This window comes from Rhea americana, unplaced genomic scaffold (genome assembly GCF_003343005.1).
Source record: "Rhea americana isolate MKP2758 unplaced genomic scaffold, rheAme1 scaffold_28, whole genome shotgun sequence".
NCBI lineage: Eukaryota > Metazoa > Chordata > Aves > Rheiformes > Rheidae > Rhea > Rhea americana.
In genome coordinates this window covers 1,281,524-1,307,447 of record NW_028186401.1, presented here as the reverse complement: position 1 = coordinate 1,307,447, position 25,924 = coordinate 1,281,524, and the positions used below count along the sequence as shown (strand labels likewise).

General features: G+C 36.4%; 1 protein-coding gene across 9 annotated transcripts in view; it reads left to right on the top strand.

Moving 5' to 3' along the window:
- The window catches only part of MEF2A (myocyte enhancer factor 2A), a 93,932-nt gene that overhangs the window by 755 nt on the left and 67,253 nt on the right, over window positions 1-25,924 (top strand). For 3 of the 9 annotated variants that reach the window (XM_085308612.1, XM_085308614.1, XM_085308609.1), the window contains exon 1: window positions 13,045-13,151. The exons of 2 other annotated variants lie outside the window; for them this stretch is intronic. The gene's annotated coding sequence lies outside the window, so the exon portion shown is untranslated. Of the gene's footprint in view, window positions 1-198; window positions 266-13,044; window positions 13,152-25,924 lie in introns of those variants that run through there. 4 more of the 9 variants (XM_085308615.1, XM_085308613.1, XM_085308610.1 and 1 more) reach the window with 3 other exon arrangements.

Sequence of the window (25,924 nt, the reverse complement as noted above, 5' to 3'; positions counted from 1 at the left end):
CGGTTTGGGGAGGGGGGACGGGACGGGACGCGAACGCCCCGGGGGCCTCTCCGCAACTTGCCGCTCCGCGCGGCCGGAGCAAAGGATGGACATTGACGGAGCAGGCCGGGGGAGGCTGCCGGGGGGCTGGGGCGGCGGGGGCCCCTGAGGTGAGCCCTCCCCGTCCCCCCTCCCCCCCCGCTCGGGGGGTGAACTTTCCTTCTTGGGGCTTGTGTGCGAGGAGAGCAGAGGTACCTTTTGTCCTGCTTCTCGGCAGCCACCCTCGGTGAGCGACATCACGTTAAAAAAAAACCGCAACAAAACTAGGCATCTGTGCTTACTGTAGACTAGAGAAAACGACGGGAGGTCGGGAGGGGCACAGACAGAAATTGTTCAAGTAGTTTTGTACCACATAAAGGTGTGTTGCAGATGGGTGGAGAAATTGCTCTCTAATGTGTAAACTAGGGATGTTTTGTCCGGGGTGGGGGGAATATCGAAGTACAGTCGTGTGCTGCGAATGGGATCTTGCGTTAACCAGCCCTGTGCAGAAGTCATGAGGGTAAGGAAGGAGATGGTTCTCTTTCTGGCTTGAAAGGCAGTAAATCCTTTGAGTTTATGGAGCTATATCTTCCAATAATTTTTTTACCTGCTTTTGGGATGTTACTTGGTAAAGAGAATGCAGTTGTTTAGAAAACTAAACTGTAGTTAATTTTTTGACAGATGATCAACTTTAGAGTTGAAAAAACTGGAGTTTTCTAGAGGAAAGATGACCGTATGAGAAGAGAGTAATTTTTACTGCTCGGTGTAAAGCTATTGTGTCCCACAGTTGTACAAGGACTAAATATATCATTAGCAATAGAGGAGAAGGTGGTTAGGGAAAATACAAAGGAGCTGTAAAAAGGATTGACAGTAAACGCTATTAAGAAAACAAGTATTTGTTTTAGTATTGAATGGATAACATATAGAGTATTTCCTTTAAACCATTTTCAGTATCCGGTAAATTTTTATGATAGCATGAGGAAGATTGTAAACTTTCAAACTTGATTAGGTTAATTGTCTTGAAATAATTGTTCATTTTAAGTCATCTTTCTTTTTTTTTCCTCCCTTCTAATAAGTAGTTTGGATTTGGGGGAGAAGTGTGAGGTCCCCCTTATTAAACTCTTTCTTCCCCCCCCCCYTTTTTTGTTAGGCACTATATATGTACAAAATAACAGAAAAAAAGTAGTGCAGGATGTCATTATAACACTTTCAGTTACTAAAGAGCATAATTGCGATGTGGTACTTTTAATTTTTGTTATTTGTTTAGTGAAACAAAAATAAAACAGAGCAATTTATCTTGATATTAAGGGATTATAACAGTACTGTCCAGTTGGGGATGACTGTTGTGTTTGCTTGAGAGCACTTGATCTGGAATTCAAGAAGGAAGATAACCCAATTCCCCAATTAGTTATTTTTCTTCTCCATAATTCCTTTTTAAATATATGCAGTTGACTTAGTCCACCAGTAGCACTAGAGCAGTATCATCATTAAAAGAGAAGAATCCCTCAAAGAGAGGGAAGAGATCTACTTCAGAGCAATTTTAGTGTAGATGGCAGTCTCTCTCTTTGCCAGTGCGGATCATCTAAACCACTTCTAATGTTCTAGCATTGTTTCACAAACTGAATACCTTTTTACAAACAAAACTGATGTTTTGTTTGTAAAAAGGTATTCAGTTTGTGAAACATGGTTGAAATATATTAGTAGTTAGACAGTATGTTTCCTGGTTTTGCTCTGTCATTTAAGTGTGTATTTAAACCATTGTAATTRTATGTCGTTTCTGTAAATAAGTGAGTTTGTGGAGTGATTTGCATATGTTTAGATATCTGAACTTAAATTCCAGTAAATTCATATACCATTATTTTCTTACTCTGGGAAACAAGGGATGAAATAAGAGAACGTTGAACTTAGTGAAGTAGGTAAATTGATCTATAGAATCAATTTTTTAGTAGTATAGAACTAATAACATATGAAGGACTTGGCTATATTAAAACTTGAGATAATTCTGGAGAAAATAATGACGTATTATGGCAGAAGACCTTTCTTATTGAGAAACCTGATTTGAGCTGAAGTGAATGTGGTTTACCTTAAACTGGTTAATGTGGGCAGTAAAGCTTTTACAGGGTTTGTGTTAGAATGTTAGCCAAGTTTCTCAGATAACTTGTTGATGTCATTCTACGTATTCTGGGGCTAAGTGCTGCCTTGAGACTAGAAATACCATGGTAATCTGTGAACAGTGCTGTGCTACCTTGCTTGTCTAAGTCATGGCATGTGTAGCAAAATAACAGCCTGTGAATTCTGTAATGTTTGTAAAAGTAGAGTAATGTCATACTGTGTAGTCTGTGAATTTGTATTAATTTAGGAACTAAGATTTTTGTTTGAGTAAGATACACTTTGAATTTCTAATAACTGCAGTCTGTTATGCCATGTGTACACGGTGATGTCTGTGTGTTTCAGCTTGATTTTAAAAATACCCTTTCTAAAAATGAAAATCAGTACATTTTATTTACTTTCTCAAATTCTTTATTCTTGAAGGTCACTTAATCAAGTGATCTGTGTAAAAACACAGAGTTTGGGCCAATTCAGTCATGACAGCAGCCTTATAATGTGTGCATAACATTGGGACGTACTTTTCCTTCTTGTTGAAGCAACACTTACTTCGAATTAATATTGAACATTGTCTCCTGACGTACATGTTGTGTAAATTCTTTGTACACAAAGTTGGCTCTGTGTTTTGACCTTTCTTATATCTGAAAGAAATAATTTCACATGTATAATAAAGTTTTCTTTAATTGAATACGTGTGACAAAAGACAGTCTCTGCCCATGATAATATGAGGGAACTTTGGTGCGTGTTGTCTTGCGTTCAGATTACAGCTCTGGTAAAGTAACAAAGGAAAAAAACGTGCTCCTCCTCTTCCACCTTCAGTTTTTGTGTGTGCTTTATTGCTAGTGCTGAAGGGCTAATGGAATAATCATTTGAATGGACTAGCCAATATGTTGCTGTAGTGATACTGAATGTGGTTTCAGTTTAACTATTTCTTCTGTCATGTGAAATGAATAGTGTCTAAAGGTGGCAGTCAGATCATGAAATAACTAAATATAGTTGACTTTTTGCCTGAGTTCTTACAAAGTATTTTTGATGTCTTCATTGTTTGTAAGATTACAAGAAGACATTTTCTTTTTCTCTTTTTTTTCAAAGTTAATTCCATTAACCTGCAATAAGAAAGAGTTCAGGAACTTTATTTGGGCAAGTAACCAAACTGTATTTTAAGTGATTGATACAGTATCTAATGAATGAACAAAATAGTATTCCTGACTTAAAAACAAACCTATGCTATGTAATGTGACAATTATGCATCTCCCTCTTACTTAGTATTTATTCTATGATAGAGGACCTGCTAATAAATAACGCCATTTGAGGTGAAGCTTGTAATCTTTCTGCAATACTGTTGCTTGTTGCTTTGTTAATTTTAAAGTAAGCATCTGATCTAGATACCTACCCCTTACCTCCACCTTTATGTGATGCATCCTTGTTTTAACACCTGTTCTTTCAAGTTACTGCTTAGAGTTTTGAATGGAAGCTTTTTATCTTAAGTTTAATGATACAGTTAATAAGCAAAAATAAGGAATCTGTTATGTTTAATGAGTCTGTGAGAACGTTCCTAAATATATATATATGTATATATCCTATCTGAAGATAAAAGAAATTGGGAAAAATAAATTCCTATGCTGCCTATTCTCATTTTCATTTGACACTTAAGGGGTATTAATATTTTTCCAAGACAACCCTGAGACTTCCTTCTTTCTCTCTCTCTTTAACCCCTAAAGCAGTCTTTGAGCTGGAATATTTTAAATTGTATATAATGATCTTTCTCTCTCCYTTGGCCCTCAATCTAAGCATGCAGTGAAGAACTAGGCAGGAACAACTGTCAGAGACAGCTAACATTTCTGTGACYGATCTATTTTTCAGAACTTTAATGCAGAGGAATAGAGAACCTTTTCTACAGCATATGCTAAACTTTTTGTTCCCCATACGTTTAGTTATTACAAGTATGCCCGTATGCTAAGAACAACATGCATCCTTCTTAATAAGAATGTGATTAATTGAATTATTTTTCAGGGACTTTACATTCAAAATGTTAGTGATGCTTAATTAGGTAGGTCTTCCCATCAGCTTCACATCTCCTGATTATGTTTGTCCCTGTCCCTGAGGAGCTTTTGAATTCTGCTTTAGTCCTTATGGACTAACCTGGAGACTTAAATGTGTTCTGTCTTGCTTTGTGCCCAGCAGAATTTCAGGAATGGTTATTAAGTGTTATATACCTATTTTAAGTATGTTTAGTTAGAAAATAGCATTCATCATCCAAGCATAGCTGTAGAAATGTACTTGCTTTCAATAAGTATCTGTATAACAGGCATTGATGATAGAGCATCTTTTACTGTGAGTTTTATATTGGGAACTAGATAACTAGGATAAACACTTATTTTCCTTCTCACTGCGGTAGTGGGAGATACATTTTAACTGAGGAAGGTGGGTTTAGAGAGGGTGTGTTTGTGCTCGTGATATGTCTGCCATGATAACAGGAGTAAGAAGGATTTTTTCCGTTTGCTTTAAATCCCTGGAAGTGTTTCTGAAACTGAACTTCATTTGAAAACCAGATTGCTTCCAACATTGTAATTTAGGATTGCATGGATTGGACTAATGTTATCTTTATTGTTTGAAAGCTAATGATAGATCTGTGAAAATATTCAAAGTGGATATGTCATTTTGATGTTTGTAGTAATACTTGCAAGCTGTGATCGGTATTGAGTGCTGTACCAGTATACATAGGCCTCATTTGTAATTTTCTCTGATTTATAATGTTTGGAAAGTTAAGAGGGGGGAAAGTATTAAATTTTTAGCTATGTAATTAGGTTTATCTATAACTGAGCTTTCCTGTAGCCACACTGTTAAAATTTCTTACCTGAAGTTATTGGCATAGAGAATTTAGAGAAGGGATTCCGAGGAGATCATTTTGGTATCCTTTATGATCTCTGGGAAAATATTGTAAGTATATAAGAGAAAGGAAATGAGACAATTACAAACAGAGGTAAGAGAAGAGAGTAAGCAAGTAATTGAATCTTAAGGGACTCACAGATGTACAGTTAAAAAAAAAAAAAAAAAAAAAAGTGTTGAGTGGCCCTAATGTGCAGGATAGAGTTGCTTTAGTAAGGTGTCCATTAAGGAAACTGCTGAAAGGTGTTAGGACTGGGTGGCTGTTTGTAACATGTGAAATCTGCAGTGCTTGAGTCAGAGGCTAAGAAAGTCATTGTAATAGTTGGAGTAGGTTATGTTTTTCTTTTTCTTGATTTCTGAGATATTCAGTATTTTTAAGCAAGCATCTTTCTCCAGATGTTTTGAATTATATTTAATCAGCTGTCTTACTGTTGTGGAAAACTTGTATACTATAACTGTGAAATATTGTGTGAAGTTATCAACATAAAGGACATCTTGTTTTTTGGTATCATTCTTTCACAGCAGCTGCCCTCTTCCTGATATGACTGCTTGCATCCTGTTTTAAAAACTGTAAGCTGACAAAAATGACTGCTAATAAGTTGGTGTATAAGCAATTTTTACGCTTCACAAATGTTACTTTCTTCAAATGTGAACTTTCAAAGTACTGAATCTTCTGAGGATATTTAAGAAAATAGTATATTTCTTCGTCACTCTGCTTTTTATTGTATTGTCTCTCATGGAAACAAACTCAATTCTTTAGTAACTAAAAGTTTTTATTTTTAATTGAAAAAGTTTCTACTGTTAAAATTAATGTGTAACAACAGGAGATCTTAATTACAATTCAGGTGTCTTTATACTTAGAAGCCCATCAGATTCGGAGTAAAGGAGGAGAAAGTAGAAGATAGGGCAAGAGAGGCACTGTTTCAGTGCACAGAAAATGAAGGACTTTATGCTAAAATTTCTGAATCTATAGGCAGTCAGATTTCTTTTGCTAGTCTCAGTTTGATAATGAGGTAGCTTGGCTGGTTGGTTTCAGGGATTTGAAGCTTTTGAGGGCAGAAGAAGGATTTCCTTTGAGAGAAGAGAGACTTGTGATAGCTAAGTAGTATATCTTCCTATGTTTCTTCTGGAGAGTGTTGTGGGGTTTGTTTATTTTTTTGTTCTCCTGCTGTTCTCTTTGTGGTGTTCTAAATGATAGCATCTTGTTTTCTGTCACTGAAGTGTACATGAAGATGTTTGCTTTCGGAGATGGTAGGCTCAACTGTGAAAAAAATGGTAGCAGTAAAAGTATTGAAGGATTCCATTATCAAGCAGTAGAGTATTCAGACTTCGAGGATAAGGAGGCAAAATCRTGAAAGGCAGAATAGACTGATGTGGGCAGTAGGCGGGGCAGGAATTCACTGGATATTGGAAGATTGAATAGGGATGTATTTGTAGAAGTTCTTACAAATACTCTAAAAAAATCGCAAGAAATATGTAGAATATGTAATAAGATTGTTGCCTATCAAAGAATAATACTGTTTAAGCAGCTGCTTGCTTTCTTTACTGTAACTATGAAAGCTGCTGACCTGAATAGTCTTCATAAAGTTTGCAAATGAATGGTTCATATGACCTTCTTATCTAATAGAGAACAACCAATTGAATTAACTGAAATTTTTAAAATGTTTTATTATTTGATCAAGTCTATGTTATAGAATTAGACAGAAAGATAGTACATTCATGCTAAGCGAAGGATGCAGAAATTCAAAAAGTCCTCCAGATTTACTTAGGGGATATGTTTAAGTTGAAATTTGATGGTGGAGGAAAACACAAAGGTTATCTTAGAATAATTGTGTCAAAACATTTTTTTTTCCTTGGGAAGGGGAAGGAAGAAGGAACTAGTGGTCAAAGTCTTAGTTTCCATATTCATGCTGTTTATTCAGTAACCTCGACAAACTGGTGAAATGTGGTGTTCAAATGACTGTAAGTTCTGAATTTTCAAATGTAAATGATTAATGTTCATGGATGCTGGAGTAAGTTAGGTGCTTTTTGCAAACTTGTTACCTGTAAATATGAAGAAAGGACTTTATGCCATTGCTTGTACAAATGTTAGCCTTTTAGTGTTATGTGACAGTTGAAAATTTCAACTGTTCTCACTGCCTTAGCATTCTGAAGGATGCTGTAACTTCCTGGTGACTCCTATTTGAATTGTTCTCTACCGGTTTATCTACATAAGGGACTTTGTTTCACAGTAAGGTGGTATGTAAGCTGACAGCCCAAAGTTGTCCTGCTGTATATGCTTCAGTAGATCTTTGTGCAGGTTTTCTTACCATGACCCAAGTATGAGATTTCTCCAGAGCATTCCCCTTGTCCCCCCAAATTTGTAGATTCCCCATGTGTTTTTGCTGAGGAGATAGACTATTTTATTGTCAAGTTAAGCCTAGTGGTGACATGGTTGCTTCTGTAGTTTTCTTTTGAGCATGTCCTAGCATTGGTCTGTGCTTGTCAAATGCGTGAGTATTTACAGTGAATACTGTTCTGTATTAGCAGAAGATGCTTATATAAAACTTAAAAGGTATATTTTTTTTTTTCAGAAAATGAGTAGGAAAGCATTCTCTCTAAAAGAAGCTGTTGGAGAGGGGATTAAAATAGTGCAAGTATGAAGAGGTCTAAATAAAAATTTATTTTTTAAWACTGGAAAATGGACTTGCCCCATGTTAGCAGTTTATGATCCAAGCCCAAATGTGCTGTGTAGTTATTTTAGGAGCCCCTGCAGCACCCTCTGGTGATCCAAACATGCTTGTGCAGCATTTAGGGTCCTGACTGAGCTTCTGAATGAACACAACCATTGGTCCTTGGGGACAGGACTGTAGGAAATGCATCAGAACAGGCCTAGGCTACAAGCGACTTGATGTTACTAATGGGTGCAATTGGGCTTTGCTGCCATTTTCTCTTTGGCATGTTTAATTTTTGTCTAAGAGTTAGAAGTAATTAAAGGATCTGTAGGAACTCCTGTTCACGTTGGCGGCAGACAAGCACAACTAATGTGATTGTGTAGAGCCATGAAATAAAAGGATTTCAGCCTTATTGACTGTGGTGGTCAGGAGCAACTGAAGTATGGAATGGAGAAGAGGGAAGAAGATGAATAATATCTATTAAAACTTTTATCTTGTATTCTGCAGCCTATTTTATTTATGGTATTGAAATACAACTTGGAGAAGCTATAGAGCTATTGTATTACTTAACCAGTATGAAAAGCCATAAATTAAACATAGTCTAAACAGTAACAGCGAAGTGATAGTTGTGCAAGCAACAAAATTGATAAAACTTTGTCTCTYTTGTTTTTTATTTTCGTTTTTTTTTTTGACTCTTCCATTGTTCCCTGATCTTCCAGAGCTTCCTATCTCTACAGTATGTGTTTCCTTCTCTAGTCTTTAAGTTCTTTACCTACCTTAAATGACCTGCTAGCTGGGAAAAGAACTGTCTATGGCTAGCCTGAGTGTAGGTGCCTGCTGAGCACCTGCTGAGTGATCCAAAAGAAACTGCTGTCTCTCAAGTCACTGCAGTTCAGATGCTTGGCTTGGTGATATGTGCAACTACCAYGTGAAAAATTTTGCAGTACTATTGTAAAAATCATTGATATTGCCATTGTTCAACTTGCTTGAAACTGATCCATTAAATCAAAAGTTAATAGTGAAAAGGAACAGACTGTGATCGTGTAAACCTCATTTTACCAGAAAAACARATTTAAAAAATGAGGATAATATAGTTCCTCCTTCTAGCAGTTTAGTGCAACCATTGATAATGCTGTAATCTTATATCAGCAAATGGTGTTGTTTTCCTGAGTTTTTTTTTTATTTGATTTTATGAAAATAAACTCTTAAAGGTAGGATAATTTAGAACTCTGTATGCAGTTTCTTAATTTGCTGTGTTTTTAATGTACTTGATTTGATCTTAATGTCATATGACAGTGATTCATTCAGCAGAATAAAGTTATGCTGTGTGTTTGTAAGTAAATGAGAAGATAGTTTATAAAACATTTGGGATCTCTTCCTACCCCCAAAAGAGTGTAATCAGAGTGCTGTTTGAAAAAATCTGTAGCAGTTTGGGGATTTTGTGTAAGGAATGACTATGCAATGTTTGTACTCAGGATTTGGCTCTATGGTCTGGAGTAGAGGCTCAGTGGGCTGTGATTGCTACTGCCTGTCATCTGCTGCTTTTCTCATGCTGTAGTTGTATATAGTTTCAGAGCGGGCAGCAGTTCATTAGTCCTAGGTATTTCAGTGGGGGGAGGGGAGGAAGAGGTTATTTCCATCAAATAAAGCTGAAAGACGTTTTTGTCTAAAAGCAATCTTAGATTTTTCTGTTTCTACACCTTGTTTTATTCCCCCTCCCCCAAAGTGGAAGGAATGTTTTGTTTTGCTCTTCCTAAGAAATATTCATAAAGTTCTTAAAATTACCCCCCCCCCCCGATCTGTAAGGCTTGTATCTGTGTTCTTTAGAGGCCTTGTTCCAGTCTTCTGTCCTCTCTCCCTTTCACTGTTAGATTTCCCTCCCCCCACTTCCCCCCCCAGTCCTTGGATATTTTTTAAGACTGAACTGTTTAGTAATGAAACCTACCTGACTTACAGTGTATTGGTATGCATTGGTTATACAGTGTTCCTGTCTATAATACCATTGTATTCCTGAAGATACTGGCTGACTAGTTCTCAAATGAGGTTTTAAACWGCTTTTCCATCATATATTCCTCTGATGAAATGTTAATGAGAAGATGGTCGGATAACTTCTTGAATGCTTCCTTTGCTACAAGTTCACTTACGAACTGAGGATTTTTCTTTAGATCTATTTCTTTTAAGGCATCTGTGTTTTTATAGCTGTCTTGTATGCATGTAGATAATGCCTACAAGCAAGCCACAAAGACCTTTAGTAGCTCTTAGTGTGTTGGCCTTCTAATACTAAGAYTTGAATGACTGATTTCTGAAGATGCAAGTAACAACAGCTCTTGATGTTAGTAGTTTCTTTTGTATCRGTTATAACTGCTAGAAGCAAGAGAAACTGAGTATTTAGGTATCTAGAGTCACTGTTCAGACTAAAATCCTGCCTTGCCATCTGACAACGAATCCTTCAGGCTTCTCATCTTGAATAGCTGGGATCATAACTCTTGCTTCTGTTTTATCCATACTTAACTGTTTTTAATTCTTCATGGTCTCTTCTGCTTAATCTTAATGGCTTCTAAGATACTTCACTGGCATAATTAGCTTATCTTAAAATAGTCTGCTCTGCTAGCAATATTGGAACAGTAAAAGGACAGCTAGCCCAGCAGTCGTCATTGAATTTCATATAGTGCACCCACACAGATGTGTCAATGTTTAGGACACCTTTTTTTTTAGGGAGGAAGGAAGAAGTGGGTAGGAATTTTTCAAAGGGATAACAGGACCTTGAACATGAATACTTCAACCCACCTGTGTAGAGATTTACAGCTTTCATTCAGTGAATTAAAGAAAATAGAATGCAGCTTTTAAAAATTCTTGCAACCAAGATGCAGGTAACATAGAATGAAGATACAAAAACCAGTTCTGCAGCTGAATGTGCCCGACTTGGTTTATCAGTTTTTTTCACTTGAGAGACTAGTGCTCTCATCTTAGCTCAAACTCCTCCCTTTTTTTTTTTTTTTTGGGGGGGGGAATTGGAAGTTCTCAGTCTTTTTCATCTCAGACTTGGATTTAGAATGCAGACCTTCAAGTCTGAAGTAGCTTGCCATTAATATGTCAACTTATTTGAGACTGCATATCTGAGTATGACTCTCTCYTCTAATTATCTTTCCTATTCCGTTAGTCTCCTTTTACTCAAATACAAATGTTGACAGGGAAAGAAATTAATGAAAAAATTGTTGTAGGTGTATTAATTCTGAAGAGTAAACTCTGCATTTAAAATGCATGGTTTTTGGAAGAGATTAAATGCTGCAATTACAGTTTCTCTGATACTGAAGGGATTAGAATACTTTGTTTCTTGTTACTATGTAAAAGAAGGAACTTGATATGAAGCGCATTCAAGGTACTGCTTGTGATGTGCTTTACACAGTCATTTCTAAAAGACACATGTTTTTGATCTTTGTATCTCTTTTTCTAAAGTACAGAAAAAGAAGAAAATATGTGCTAATAGCTATGTTTTTTTTGTTGATCTAAAAATAATCTTAGCTGTTAGTGTGATAAAAGTAGTTATTTGGTCAGAATGTTCAGATGCTCAGTAGCTCATGCTGGGTATAAAAACCCTGGCTGCTCTGGACTATAAGCAGAAAATGTTGTATTATCTCAACATGTAAAATACTTTTTGTGTGTGTGTGTGTGATTTTTTAGCTTTTTTGATGTTTGTATTTAGTTTGTTCTAGTTTTGGCTTAATAAATCTGTTCATTKTTGGTGTTTTAAAAACACTTCCAGAAAGACATTTTTAGATTCTGTTTTTCTAATCTCTCAAATTCTGCAACAAAATTTGTAACGAATGATTTTATTATGTAGTGTTAACATTTGCATTTACTAGCTGGACAATCGCCTAGACTCTGTAAAATTCAGTTGGGAAAAAAAATTTTGAATTCACTTCCAGTTATATTACTTCCACCCATGAGACAGAGATTAAGAAAACTTGCATTTTAAATCATATTCTATATCTTAAAGTCTTGTTTATTCTGGGCGGTTTCCAAGACTTTTTCTGTATATGACAACTCTGGGAGTCCTACACATGGTTTAATTTTTAAACTAATTTAGTTTTATTTTGCTGGTGTTGCTAGTGCTCTTACATGTACTTGTAAGCCTTGTAATACAACCGAAGATCAGGAAGTGGAACTTGTATTGCTTGCTGTTAGAGCTCTGACCCCGAAATCTTGGTGTAGGTGTCATTACAGTATGGTTCAGTTTGGTACAATACAATTATACTGGTGAAACTTCTAGACCAGATGAGATGAAGTCAGCTTTGAACTGAATTGGGTGCRTTTCTTGTAATGCTCATTTCTAAACTTTCCCTTTTCCCTCATGCTCATTAACTGTGCTTGCAATGAGATTTCARTGAATTAGTTTCCCTGTTGCAGCTACATCCTTTGCCACAGCAAAGGTGTAAGTGATGTAGGTCTTATTCTGGTGTTCTTTTTACCATGCTCCTCTATCCCTATTAGATTTATTTAGATGAAAATGCTGTAAGCTAGCATCATTGCCTGTGTGCTTGTTTGCTATTATACTACTAAAGTTTGTGTCTTGGAAGTCTTAATACAGAGGAATTCTAGTACAGAAAAGCTTCCTTTAGAGTACTTGAATAGTGGTGAATGGCAGAACCCTAAYGGTGTTCTTGTGGTAGTGAAGGTGTCTCCTTAAATACAAATCAGTCAGATCTTGCTATTGTTTTCTTTATAATACAGCATATTAGTTGTATTATTGTCAATATGCAAGTTGCCTTAGCAAAACTTTCTAAAACAGTATGAAAAGAAAACTGTAAAATCATGTTTGGCAAAATATATAAAGGGGTGCTAATAGTTCCTACAGGGGGATGTTCTTTTGGGGGGGGAGTCAGCCCATATGAATGCCTTTTTTTTTTCCTGTCTTTTTCTCTTATTCCTTACCCTGATACTGAATTGGATTATTTAACTCTTATTTTGAGTATAGGAGATGGTCTGAGCTCAATTAAAGTAATGTATCTGTCTAAATGAGTGATATCTAATTGTATTATCATTGTTTAGAGAACATTTCTGCAGCATTCATTGCAAAACTGTACATCTCTGAGAGCTACAGTAAATGTTGAATCCACTTCTTGAAGCCACACTGCAATCTAATCAACGTAGCTGTGCTTTCACTACTGCTTTTAATTTTCAGAGTGCACCAATGAGTTGAGATTCAGCCCTAGAGTTCCAGGACTTCTGAAAAGGTGAAAGGAGCTCTGGCTATAGGTTGGTGATGCAGAGGAGGGAGCATGTAATCTACCTACCCAACTCAGTCAGCAAGCCTACAGGCACACTGCCAACCGTTCTCTCCTCCTTTGTCTGCAGATCCTGTGCCTGTTACGGTGTCTTTCAGTCCTTCTATCTGTCCAGGGTCTGTACTGTGGGTATGGGAAGATGCAGTGGATCTGGAGAGGCCTGAAGTTATTTGGATAATGAGGGAATATTCGTCATTTGGTATGTCATATTCGTAATTTTAGGATGAAAGTTGTGTCTGAGTTCCAGCACTGTTTTGTTAGTCTTGGGCAATTTATATATAAAATTTCCTCAAATGTCCTGGAAGAACGGTGAGGTTCTTCATCCTGACCTTGGATCACTGCACTGCCTGAGTCTGCGCGGTCTGCTTGGACATGTTACAAGCTCATGGGCTCTGCCTGCATTTYGCGCACACAAGCTTTCTTGCTTATCTTAATAATGCTCACCTCTGAAAGACTTGCCAAGCTACTATACTGAACAACACATGATGGGAAAAATACTACTGACTAGATTTGTATTCAAGATTAGAGATCAAATTCAGGAAAACAGTCCTTCAGTCTGTTTAGCCAGAATTCCTCAGATCCCCTCCTAGATCAAAGGTGTAGCTATATAGTGATTAAAGGTGTGACTGCAATTTGTGTGTAGATAGAGGTATGCAAACTACCTTTAAACTAGTTAGTTTAGTGTAGTTATGTAGCTGAATGGAATGTTAAGATATTTAGACAATAAAAACCTTTATTTTGTTTTTCTCCCCTACCACTTACAAATTCACGGCATCAGAAAGTGCTCTTTTATTGTWGTATCTAAAGATAGATATCAAGACAGAGCTGCTTCATAGTGGAGAACACTTGAAAGTGGTATCTGTCATCTCTTAAGACTTTGAGAAAATGAGTTAATATGTTGAGTGTATTCGCTAGTGAGAGGTGGATGGCAATGCACCTGCATTTTGAGGTGGGTATCCCTTATCGTATAGTCTCGTATGGTTTGAAGTTGTGAATTCCTGTTTCAGCTTTTGTTCTTATCTTTAGCGGAAGAGTGCTGAAACTATTTGATATATTTCAATGAAGCAAATGAGTCTGCACCTACTAATTTTTGTTATTTTTAGTAGGTTGCTTTATTAAATGTGTTTTGGTAATTTTTGTGTTGTGAGAATGTATTAAGATTCTTTGATTTAGCAGGCCTTGCTTTGTAAAATGGCTATAGTCCTTCAAAAGTAGACTTGAAACTCTTCGTAATTATTCTGTGACAAATTTAAATTAATCATCCTAAAAAAATCTTATTTTTCTTTGCATATTTAATTTGGATGTTTAGACTGAAATGAAATTTATGTCTTTCAGTAGAATTTAGTTCCAAATTTTGTCTGTGATGTAGATTGAGTCTGTTCTAAGAAGAAATCTTTTGAATTGGACAGCTTTGAACAAATCGGAAGAACTAGTGAGATAAGGATTTAGTTTTACTTTGATCTCATATGTAGACAGTCTTCTGAATGATTCAGTGTATAGCTCTTATAGATGCTCTATAGGTGCTGATAATGGTTGGATGGTGATAGTGATAGTTTTCAGTACACTGCAGTTTGACCTAACCAAATGGATGCTTGACTGTCCGAAAACCTCAGTTTTCACAGAGAGACTTAAATAGCAAGAGCTAATACTTGACAGTTTAAAAAAAAATAGTTAGAATGCTGCATTTTTGCATTTGTTTTCTGTTCTCCAGCTGATGATTGTAAATCTAAATTAAGAACATTTGTTCCTAATCTGTACTGATTTTCAGTTTGCTATTTGTTTATGACCAGGAGGACTTCTGTGACCCAAAGCCTGTCTACTAATCAGTTTCTTTTGTGCCAAATGTTACTTTTCTTGCCAAACCTTGCCTTATTTAACTGTTTTGCCACGGAGGAAATTGCAAATTGGTGCCTTGGCTTTGAAGTTGATTGATWACTTTCTGATCCTGGTGCAAGTGCCTTAATCTCCTCTCCTTGTCTGTGAGTGCAACCTAGCAATCTCTTGTGCTGTTCCTCGTCAATGTGACGAGGAAAACAATTTTTTTTGGAGATAAGGTGTGGTGTGCCACACAGTTTATCTAAAATGCAGTGATGTAAACAGTCGTATGGAATTTTAGGTGTGTGGATCTGAAAGGCTGAACGTGCCAGACTTCAGCTGTTTATTCTTTCTAGTTTTGGGGGGGAGAAGGGGAATTGCAAGTAGGAGAGAGCTACTTCCCCCCGACACACACACCATTTTTTTCTTTCTGCTTTTTCTACAGCTTTCATTGGTCTCTTTTTCAGCATGTTTTAATAACTTTGTGAGTTTTTGGTTCACCTTGTAATGCTGTCATGAATAAAGTTCCAAATTGGTGAGTCGGGTATGTAATATAGAATCAGATTTCATTTCTAGGTTCGACTTCAAGTTTGGAAAATATATACTTCAAAACTGGAGTTATATGTATCAATGCTTTTGCAAAAACAAAACAATTATTTACCACCTGATCACAAAAATAGAGCAGCTGTATAGTTTTATACTGTGTATGCTCTGTTTTCATTGATTGTATCATTAGGTATGCTTTTGATTTTTGTTCTGTTTTTTTTGTTGTTGTTTCTTACTGAAATCAGTAATATGCATYAGAGTTGTGTATCATTTATTGGCAAGCTCTAAGGTCAGCGGTTTTAAAATGCTGTGTATATTATTAAACATTTATTATTCTTAGTCAAAATAYGCTTCAAATGCTCTGTGGGACTGTAACTTTTCTCTGTAAGACTTTAATAGTATTTGCTTGTATTATAAACACTTGTATTTCAGCTGTTACTATATTGATCAATTTTGTTAATAAGAAACATGGCCTTTTTAGACAGATTCTATTTGTTACTCTCACTTCTGAGAGTTTTCTTCGTATTGAAGGTTACTGTACTAGTTCAGTTATTAAATTACTTTTTTGTGTCTTGATCAAAGTAGCTTTTCTACTTGCTGATGTGGCTTTTTCTTTGCAGAAGAAATCCATTTGGATATCAAACTAGTCTAAATGTGCTAAGAGTTGTACACTTCTAATGTGTTGGTGCATTGTTTTTTTTCCTTAGTGCTGTGATTTTGATAATAGCAGGTCAGAGTGATATTTTATCCTTAAGTCATCAAGATGGAAATAAGTTTTCAGAGAAGATGGAAAGTAGAAACAGGTTTGAGTGATGCAGATAAGGAAAGGATGACTTAAGTGTTTGTTAAATGCCAAGTTTAGAAGGAAGTAAACAATTAGAACGTTATAATTTAGCTAGACTCACATTTTTCACAGTTACACAGAGGTGAACCACAGTTTTTAAGAGGAGTTTTTTTCTTTGTAATGATAGTTTCTGTGCTCCCATGAGAGTAGGGGTGGGGAATTTTTACTACCAGCTGCATGGAAACCTGTAAGTGCGAAGATGGCCCAAATTTGATATAAAACCTATCAGGCAAAGTGCTGCCAGGTTTAGCACTTAGTCAATATGATGCTATTTGAACAAATAAAATATCTTAATGGTGTGATTATGTGGCATTCTGTAGATATGTATTTTGCCCCTGGTTAACATAAATGTTTCTTCTGCTCRGTTAAGAACACCTGCATAGTTTTACAGAGCTGAATTGGTGTCTACAGTCTGGTACCTTAGCTGCTGGGTTATTTTTGAGATTGAGAGATGAGAAAAACGTTGGTATGGTGTTTTAGTCCTGAATTTCATGTAAAAGTTTATTAAGGATGAAAATGATAACATTTGTTACTTATGTCTTAAGTTCTGATATCTAAATGAAACCCAGTCAATATATTAGTGTAGATTTTAAACAGTTTAGTCTTAACCTTTGACTGACTAAAATTGCAAGTATTATAATACATCTGTTCTGTAAAATATGATGCTCTGTATCTTAGTGTCAGTGTATTATTTGATAAACTGCTAGTGTTCTCTGTAGGCCAACTGAAAGAATTACTCTGATTATACAACAAACTAGTTTAAAGTATTGTCTGCAACCATTTATTACAGCGTATGTGTACCTTTGCCTCTCTTTATGTTCTTTTGATATGCTCATAGCATCTTTCTTGTGGGTAATTCAGTTAACAGCTGATCATTTTACCCTTGTATGCCCCTCTCCCTGTGGCCTGTATGCGGAAGCTTATTGTGATTACACTCTTATTGAGTGTATTTGAGTTTAATGAGTTGGACTTTCCTCTACCTTTATGAAGAGGATTATATATTCTTCCAGCAAAATGCAGATACTTTTCTAGTCTCTCTTGATCTCTGCAATCAAATCTATTCCCCTTATATTTTCATGTTCTCCAGGACAGTCAGTCTGAAGCCATTAAACACATTATCTGAAATATCTCCATGTTAATCYGTAGGCAGCTTTTAGAAGAGATTGCCTTCATTTCATCCATAGGTTAGGCATTTCCTGTAGCAGTATGACATAGAAGCAGAGCTGGACAAAAATTCAAGTGTATACTACATTAATTTTGACAATTCAAATATATTCTCACTGTGTTGTGGGAAAGTTGAGACRAACCAATTAATTTAGGGGTCTTTAATCTTAAACATTCATAATATAGATAACWTAAATGCAAGGATTACATGTGTATTTTAAAATAGTAAATGGGTTAAAGCAGCACTGGCACGCTTAGTACTCTGTTGGCATAGTTTTTTCCTTCAGATGGTTCTCTGGAATGTGAGGCCTCTTCCTATATTTGCTCTAGTGAAGCTAAACTCTCTTAATGCCACTTACAGGAGAAATTTAATACAAATAGCTTGTACAGAACTGAATTGCTGACATGATACCATGTGATATATTTAGCATGCATGTGTTTAGTAACCATATGATCTTATGTATGTGAATAAAACAGTGAAATTCTCAGAAGTTAAAATTTCTCTGAATATTTTCAGAGTTCTGCTTATTAAATGAACAATGCAGAGAGATTCGATTTGTAAATGGGATATAATAAATAGCAGAACTTAGAATAAAAACATTGTACCTGCATACCAATTGAAGCGAGAACTTAAAATTCAAAAATACTTGGGTTTTAAAGTATTAAAGTACTTAAAGTATTTTTTTTTTGTTTTTAAGCTGCTATAATTCAGTTTGCTCCTGCTGTGATTGTTAAAGATTAGTTTCTAAATGAAACCTGAAAACAGCAGTCTGATCCTTAGTACCTAATCTTTAATTAAAAATAAATAAATAAATAAAGCTACAAATATGAATATTGGCAATGCTGTGGTATTGTTGTAGTTTCTTGGTATTGTTTGTGCTTGAAAGTTGATGTGACCATGACATCCCTGCATGCAGCCTCCCAAACTGTGACTTGTTAAATTTGCAGCAAGTGAGAGTTAGGTGTCTATGGTCCTCTATCACCACAGTGAGACAAGGTAAATCATAACTAACCACTGTAGTGGAAATTACTGGCAAACTTAATATAAACTTTTCTTCTGGCTTGCTGCAGAAAGTGAGATATKGATGTTGGTTTACTGTTTGTTTTTTTGACTTCTTGTGCTATGTGGAAAGAGTGAGATGGCTTGCTCARTATGCCCTTTGGTTGTTGTATCTGCTATTTTTAGCATGTGATAGCAGGATTTTCCTTGCACTTGAGCCATGGACCCAGATGAATAAAAATGTGCTAGCCAGGGTCTAAGCACCAGACTGCAGCTTTAATTCTGAGTTTGGAGTAATRCATTTCTGACATCCCATTTATCAGGCATTTATGTAGGTGCGTGATTGCATTTCTCAAGCTGTAAAATTCAGGTGGGTTCTGAATGCTTCTGGAATTCCCCTCTCCTTCAGGCGTAATGTTCATGTGTAAAGCCTAGAGTCACTTCACCATGAGACTTGGYTACAGGCAGAGAACTGAACATCTCCCTCTTCTCCTGCTAGGTTTTAACTTATGTGTTGTCCACATGTTATCTTCTTTTTCTCTCCTCTTTCTGTTGAGATAAATATGTAGACACCTCCTTTTGAATAGTGTATGGATTAAGGGCTAGTAAGCTCCTTCTAAGTTTGAGGATATTTTCTATGAGATTCTACATTTCTGAGAGAGATTCTGGTAGAATTTAGACCAATTATGAGGAAGCCCAACAGACACTTTTTTGAGTACTTTAAGGACACACATAGATAAGCAGCATCAAACTGTCTTAAACAGAACAAAGAACTGAAATTATTACATAAAACATGACAATATTATACTCTCAGACATGAAGAATTACATACCCTACTCTACGTGCTGTTTCCTAGTCCTGCCGAATATAACGGTGTTGGAAGCTAAGGTTGGTCTTTTAAGTGTCTTTCGAAACACTAAAATTCATTTCACCCAAGTAACTGAATTAATACCATATGAAATCAGCAAAGTTTCCTTAGAATTTGCGTTTTGTTTATCCGTAGCAGAGTGGATCTGAGATACCGTGGAGGAACCAGTGCAAACTTAGACCTTTATCAAAAACTGTAATTTCTTTGCAGTTTATTTATCAGTGCTGTGGACTAAAACATGCTGATTGCATTCTCTTGGTTTAACTTGCTTTTTCTTGTGTCTCCTCTTAATAAATTTTGGTTRCAAGAGCTGTGTCTTGTGCTATATATACTTAACTGATTTTGSTTTTAGAGGGCTAAAGATTATCATGTGCATCCTTGAAAGATATTCCTGTATTRTGACTTCTTTAGTAGTGAATGAAGATGAGTTTCTTTAACCTAGTGGATTCAAACAGACATTAAAAACAATCTACAGGTCTTTGTTTTGCACTTTGTGGCATCAAAATGGATAAAACACCACTGTGAGCTCACTACAGATAAACTTACTGCTAACTCCTTCTGCAGCTGTCTTCTATCACATTTTTCCTCTGCTTCTGGGGATTTCCCCTTCTTTTTAATGCCTTTCTTCCAACTGTATGGAGTGAGCATCTTCCCTGAAGCCAGCTTGGACTCATTTTAAAAGCGAACAAACAATGAGATGTGATAGCTATCTCCCCTTCACATGCTGAGTCTGTAGGGATTGATAGTATCCTGTTCAGGAATATTTTTTGCTTCAGTTCCACTTACAGAAAGAGTTCAGCAAGGGCAGTCATTTGAATAAAATGAAATGTCGAGTGTGAGGATTCATTAGATAGACTGAGTACCTTTTTCTGCCTGTGCCCAAGCTGACGGTTTGCAAATCTTGAAATGGGCTGATTTTGAAATGTAAASATCTCTGATTTTAGATTTTAATTCACTCTGTTTAAAAAACGAAACTCCATGCGTTGCTACTTTCTAGATGCTGTACTCCTATGCAATGGGCAGTACTCATGCGTGCTTATCTATTACTGGACAGCATTTAAAGTAGACTAAGATTTTATGTGGTACTTTTCCTGATGCAGACTGCCAAATGGCTTGCATTTTTTTTCAATAAATGATGCATACAGGGGGAAGTGCCTATCATGTGAAAAGCTGTGGTAATATTCTTAATCCCATACTGCCTTCAAAATTAAATGCATCTTCAGTACTAGATGAGGAGGAAGGAGAATCTGCAAGAAGCTGTAAGAAAAATCTCCACAAGTATTGGTGTAGTTAACATGTTAAGATTAGTGCCTTATGTAAGGCACTCAGTGCTAGAAGAAGAGTAAGCTTTTTTTCATTCATATCTTCCCTTTGAAAGTAGAATAATATGTATAGTATACAGAATAAGTCTCTGCCCCTCCCCCAGTAAAGCTACATACTGGAAAAAATGATGATTCTGTATGCTGGAGAACTCTGAAAAATATTAATATGGACTGTGATCTTAGCTGTGCCTGGGCTGGGGTAAAAATCTGTTAGCTTCAGATTTGACTCTGTTTCTTGTCTGCTGCAGGACAGGTAAAATGCAATGTTTCCGGACATGCTAAGAAGTCTTTGTTTGAAATCTTAGTTTAAAAGCTGTTTAGCTGGGTAGCAGGATGAAATTTAGCTAAAAAGAAATGATGAATTTGCAATTTATGTGAACTGCAGGGCAAATTACTGGAAAGCTATCCTTCTCTCCAGTGGGAAGACAGAAATAATTTTGTAGCCTTTTTTTTTTCCCTTCCCTCTTTCTTTCCTTAAGCAAGTCTGAATGCATTTCCTGACTGCTTCTGTAATCCTGCCTCAGACTAGAGGTTACAAGGTGAGAAGTAAGAGAAAAGTAGAACTTGGTCTCCAATAATAATAGAATAGAATCATAGAATCAGTAAGGTTGGAAGGGACCTCTGGAGACCATCTAGTGCAACCTCCCTGCTCAGCAGGGTCACCTAGAGCATGTTAGACARGGTTGCATCCAGGCGGGCCTTGACTATCTCCAGAGAAGGAGACTCCACAASCTCTCTGGGCARCCTGGTCCAGTGCTCCGTCACCCTCACAGGGAAGAAATTCCCCYTCACGKTCAGGCRGAACTTCCTGTRCTTCASTTTCTGCCCATTGTGCCCATTGCCTCTTGTCCTGWCACACGGGACAACTGAAAAGAGTTTGTCCCCGTCCCCTTGACACCCTCCCTTCGGATACTTATACACATTGATAAGATTCCCCCCTCAGGGGGAATATAAATATTAATAATTAGTATTAATATCAATTAATATGTATTAATTAAAAATTACTTTTTTTTTTTTTTAGTTTCTGTTGTGCTGTCAGGAGTATCTCATAATTCAGTGTATTGCTTCTCCATACATTTACCTGAAGTTGATTTTACTTATTGTTTAACTTTCATTAAGTGATGTGTAAATTGTTAACTTGGCCCGATACACAAAACTTGCAAAGTGTCATTTAGGTGAAAGTGAACTGAACTAGGTAACAGCATGAAAGGATGGAACTGGATGCTTAGAATAATTTCTTACAATAAGTTTTGTAGTGGGAGATTGTAATTATTGCATATCTAAATGTAGCAATGAGATTTAATAGATAAATGAAAGCTTTCAAGGTGATACATGAAAGCAGGTATGTTCAAAGGAAGCCAGTCTTATGGAGGGAAGACAGAAGTGGTTTTTAAGATAGACAAAAGCAACAATAAAAAAGATGAACAAGCTAGGCCCTAGTTAGACTGACCCTTCTAGGCTCTATCTTTGCTGATGCAGGTGAAATTGGAGACTGTGAGCACTGGTATCTCTGCTGTTTGCCAGCTAGCTGTCAATATTTACTGCTTCAGCTGCTGCAAGGCTTCAAGTCAGCATGTAAAAGGGAGAGAATTTCAATATCCTGAAGGCCAGGAGTACTCAGCAGTACTGATGGTTTAAGAGGAGTTAGGGTTTATTGCAGGATAACGGGGGTTAAGAATGACACTTCTGAAGAGGTTCTTGAAATTTGCGTATAAACTGCATGTTAGTTGGCAATGGTTCACTTTTTTTAACCCATGTAGCTCTACATAATTGTATGTTGACAGAAGATTTTCATAGAATGAATAAAATAAGGTGCTGTGAAATAATAAAACGAGCACCTGGGTTTTGGTACTTGGGGGTACAGAATTCACTTTCATGGATATATTTAGTATATCGGGAGGGAGGATATTATTGCTTAGGTGAGCCTATAGGTTTTTCACAGAAGTAAGTGCTTTATTGTCATATCAGAAAGGAATGGAAGAGGGAGCAGGTTCTTTCTCATGTACTCTAGCTATTCTGTGTGTTAGGACGAGAGTAAAGAAGGTGTTATATTTATTCAGAAGTGAAAACAACGAAGTTACTTCACATGCAGGAATTTTACCCCATTTTTAACCACTGATTTCTCCAAGCTCAAAATTGCCTAAGGTCCTTGAACTTGCATATTGCACGCTTTCATATAGCTTCTACCACAATACAGGCGATGGATACCTAAGTTTTGTAGTAAGATGCGACTGCTTTTACTAAAATAAGATGATGCTGTTAACAAAGTGTAGCGCTTGCAGTCAGTGCCTTGAAAGAGAAATCATTCATGTCTGACTTCATGCAAGTGTTTCATGTACCGTTTAAGTGTTTCATTTGCAACTCAGATACACTCCTTTCTTCTCTTAGTTAGGTTTTTGTCAGAGATGAACCCAAAGGTAGTATGGATGGAAGGGATCCAACAGTATGTGTGAAATGGGTACTGCTTTCTAACACTCCCAGCAGACTTAAATCATTGATGCAATATTTATGTTGAGATGTCCACTTTGACCATCTAACAGTGGAAGAGACTGAAATTGCTTAATGCAGTCTTTCCTTCCAAAGCAGTTTTAGGTAATCTTGTGTGTATATCTACTAGTTTCTTTGATAGCAAGGAGATTTTTTTCATTTTTAAAAATCAGAGTAGTAAACTGTAAGTATGTGTATTTTCTACATTTGAACTCATAATTATAGTTCTGGATGTCCACCTTTATATGTACTCTCTGATCCTTGACTAATCTTGAACATTRTCAGGTCTAGGCAGTCATTGCATCATATGGCACTTGGCTGGCTGACTGCTAAAGACAGAGGTGCCTTACAGATTCAAAAAGCTTGCATCTGCTGTAATGTTTCATATCAAATATATAGGAGTTTAAATGGAAGAGGTTTTCAGTAAGGGAAGTTTATGAGGAGCTGAGTCTATTTGACTTCTACTTAAGATTCTTGGTACTTAATGTAACTGACAGTAGGTGGGCTGTCTTTCAGCTACATTGAGCTTTTTGCAGTATCTCATCTTTCTTTTCTCAATCTTCCTTGCCCTTGTCTAACTTCAGTGATGTAGTTTATTAGAAGGACTTAGTATGTTTATATACAGATGCTTAACTGATCCTTGCTGAGGACAGTTAAACYTTTCTGAGATTTCACTGAAACTTCTGTCAAATGTATCTTTTCATTCATACTTTTTTAGTGTCTCTTTTACTTTTGGATAGTGGAGTTGGGTGGGACTTTGTTTGTGGGTACACTAGGGAAAAGCAAGGCTATGATCATACTTAAAATGTGTGTTTCAGGTTTAAAAATTTGTTCATATAAGATGTTTGCCAGGGCTTACTGACAAGAATAAAGAAAATTGAAATAATTAAGGCATTTTGAGGATTTCCAGGTTTAGTGCAATAAGGGGACCAGATTGATCAGACTGTTCTCTCATTTATGTGTAGTCAATAAGTATTTTAAAAGGCCAGGCATTTCATTCCAGAAGCTATTGAAATAAAGATTTTTAATGTGTCTTCCTATGTACAGTTTGAGACATGAGTCTTTGCTATGAAGCAGTAATGTTAGTTAGGGTCAAATGACATAAGTTTTCTATTTGCTGCAATCTGCGAGAAAGAAAGGTGGAATAATAAAGTTTTATCAAATGCTCTGCCTTGCAGGTATAGCAAGTAATGGAGTTACTATGGCATCATGAATTTCCACTCATCAGCTAAAACGTATTAACCTACTGTGCATGCAGGTTTGTTGCCAGTGCTAAGGAAAAAAAAGTTCCAAATTTAGTTACTTTTAAAATTAGGTTTGCAATTTTTATTCACAGAACAGCTCTTATTGGAAGATGCAGTATACTATAATCACCGCAGGTAACATTTTTGTAAGTGGATCCAAGTTTGTATTAGACATACATAGACTACCAGACATCATCTGCCAATAAGGGAAAAGAATGATAGTAAAAGACAGAAAATATTCTGAACAATATTTTTGCTTTTTTTCCTAGTGGAAACTAAGAAAACACTATATGTGTTGGGATATGCCCCTTAATGTAGATGACTGTCTTTAATGGTCTGTCCGATAGTTGATTTGAACAGTCTTATCTTGAAAGTGTTTTTAGAAGTGTAGACATCCACATGGAGGGGAGTGACTTCAGCCTTGAATAAGTAAGAAATGGGTTATGAAGTACATGCCAATAAGATGTATTTAGATCTTGAGGAATATTGTTCCGTGTTGTTTTAAATATTGACTACTGAGATGATGGCACTGTTAGGAGTCTGATAGTTTCTTGATTGTGGTTGCCTAGTACCATCTTACTGAGTTCATTGATGTTGCCTTTACTCTGCCTATGTTCTAGTAGGTTTATTTTTTAAAAAAAATCACTCCTGAGATGTAGTAGGATGGATTCATCTTACTTGTATGTTATTATATTATTTGCCATCTAATCTGTCTGCCTCATTATGTAGGTTCTGAAGCTTTTAGATTATACGGAAGCAGTCTCTATGAATGTCTGGAAAGGATACGTCCTGTGAGACTTATTTAAAAACAAGCCTCACCCCTCTGTCAGGAATGGATAATTTATTTTAGTTAACTATGAATTGACTATTTAGTTAAAAAGACTGAGGGAAAAATTAACAGGAATTTRGTTGTCTTTTCACTACCTACACCTGTTCTAATCTTTGATGTACAATGTAACTTTTTAGTTTTATTTATTTAGAGGTTTGAGCTAATGGTATATCTAAATTTTTCAGAGAAGAGATTGAGTTTTGAATGAAGGCTACTGCAGCTGTGGGGAAAGAATCTTACCACTAATCTTTTTGTTGGAAGCATACCTGTGTCTTCACGGTTTGCTGAATGTCTGTCTCACTGTGCCATGAAGGCTGTTTTCAGCATTATGTTGTCATCTCTGTCTGGTTTATAATTGTTGCTCTTAAACAACGTGACTTCATGCTGTCATTTAGTCAGATATCAAATAAATCAACAAGAAAGCTTTCTCGTTAATTGTTCAGTAGTTTGAAGCTTCTTACAGATTCTTTGACGCCTKGTGTCTATTTTATTTGTTTTTAGYTTTCCTACCCTTTTCCCTTTAAAGAGGGTACCTGGATCGTGTGGAATCTCCTGGAAGTGTGTGTTTGGTGAGAAAATGAGTATGCTCAGGAGAGGAATGGCTGTGGAGACTGCTTGGTGTAGCAGGAGGAAGAGAAAGTGGGAATCATGGGAGAATCTTGGAGGCACAGGAATCTGATCAACTCAGTTCAGTACTTTAGTACAATATTCAACTGTCGTACCTGTAAAAACTGTCCTTTCTCCCCTTGCAGTCCCAAGTCTCATAGATTATACATCCTCCAATTTTCTCTAATGTTTTTTTTTCTGAGATGAGTGTAGCTGCAGCATGTGGGACAGAGGTACTACATGGAAC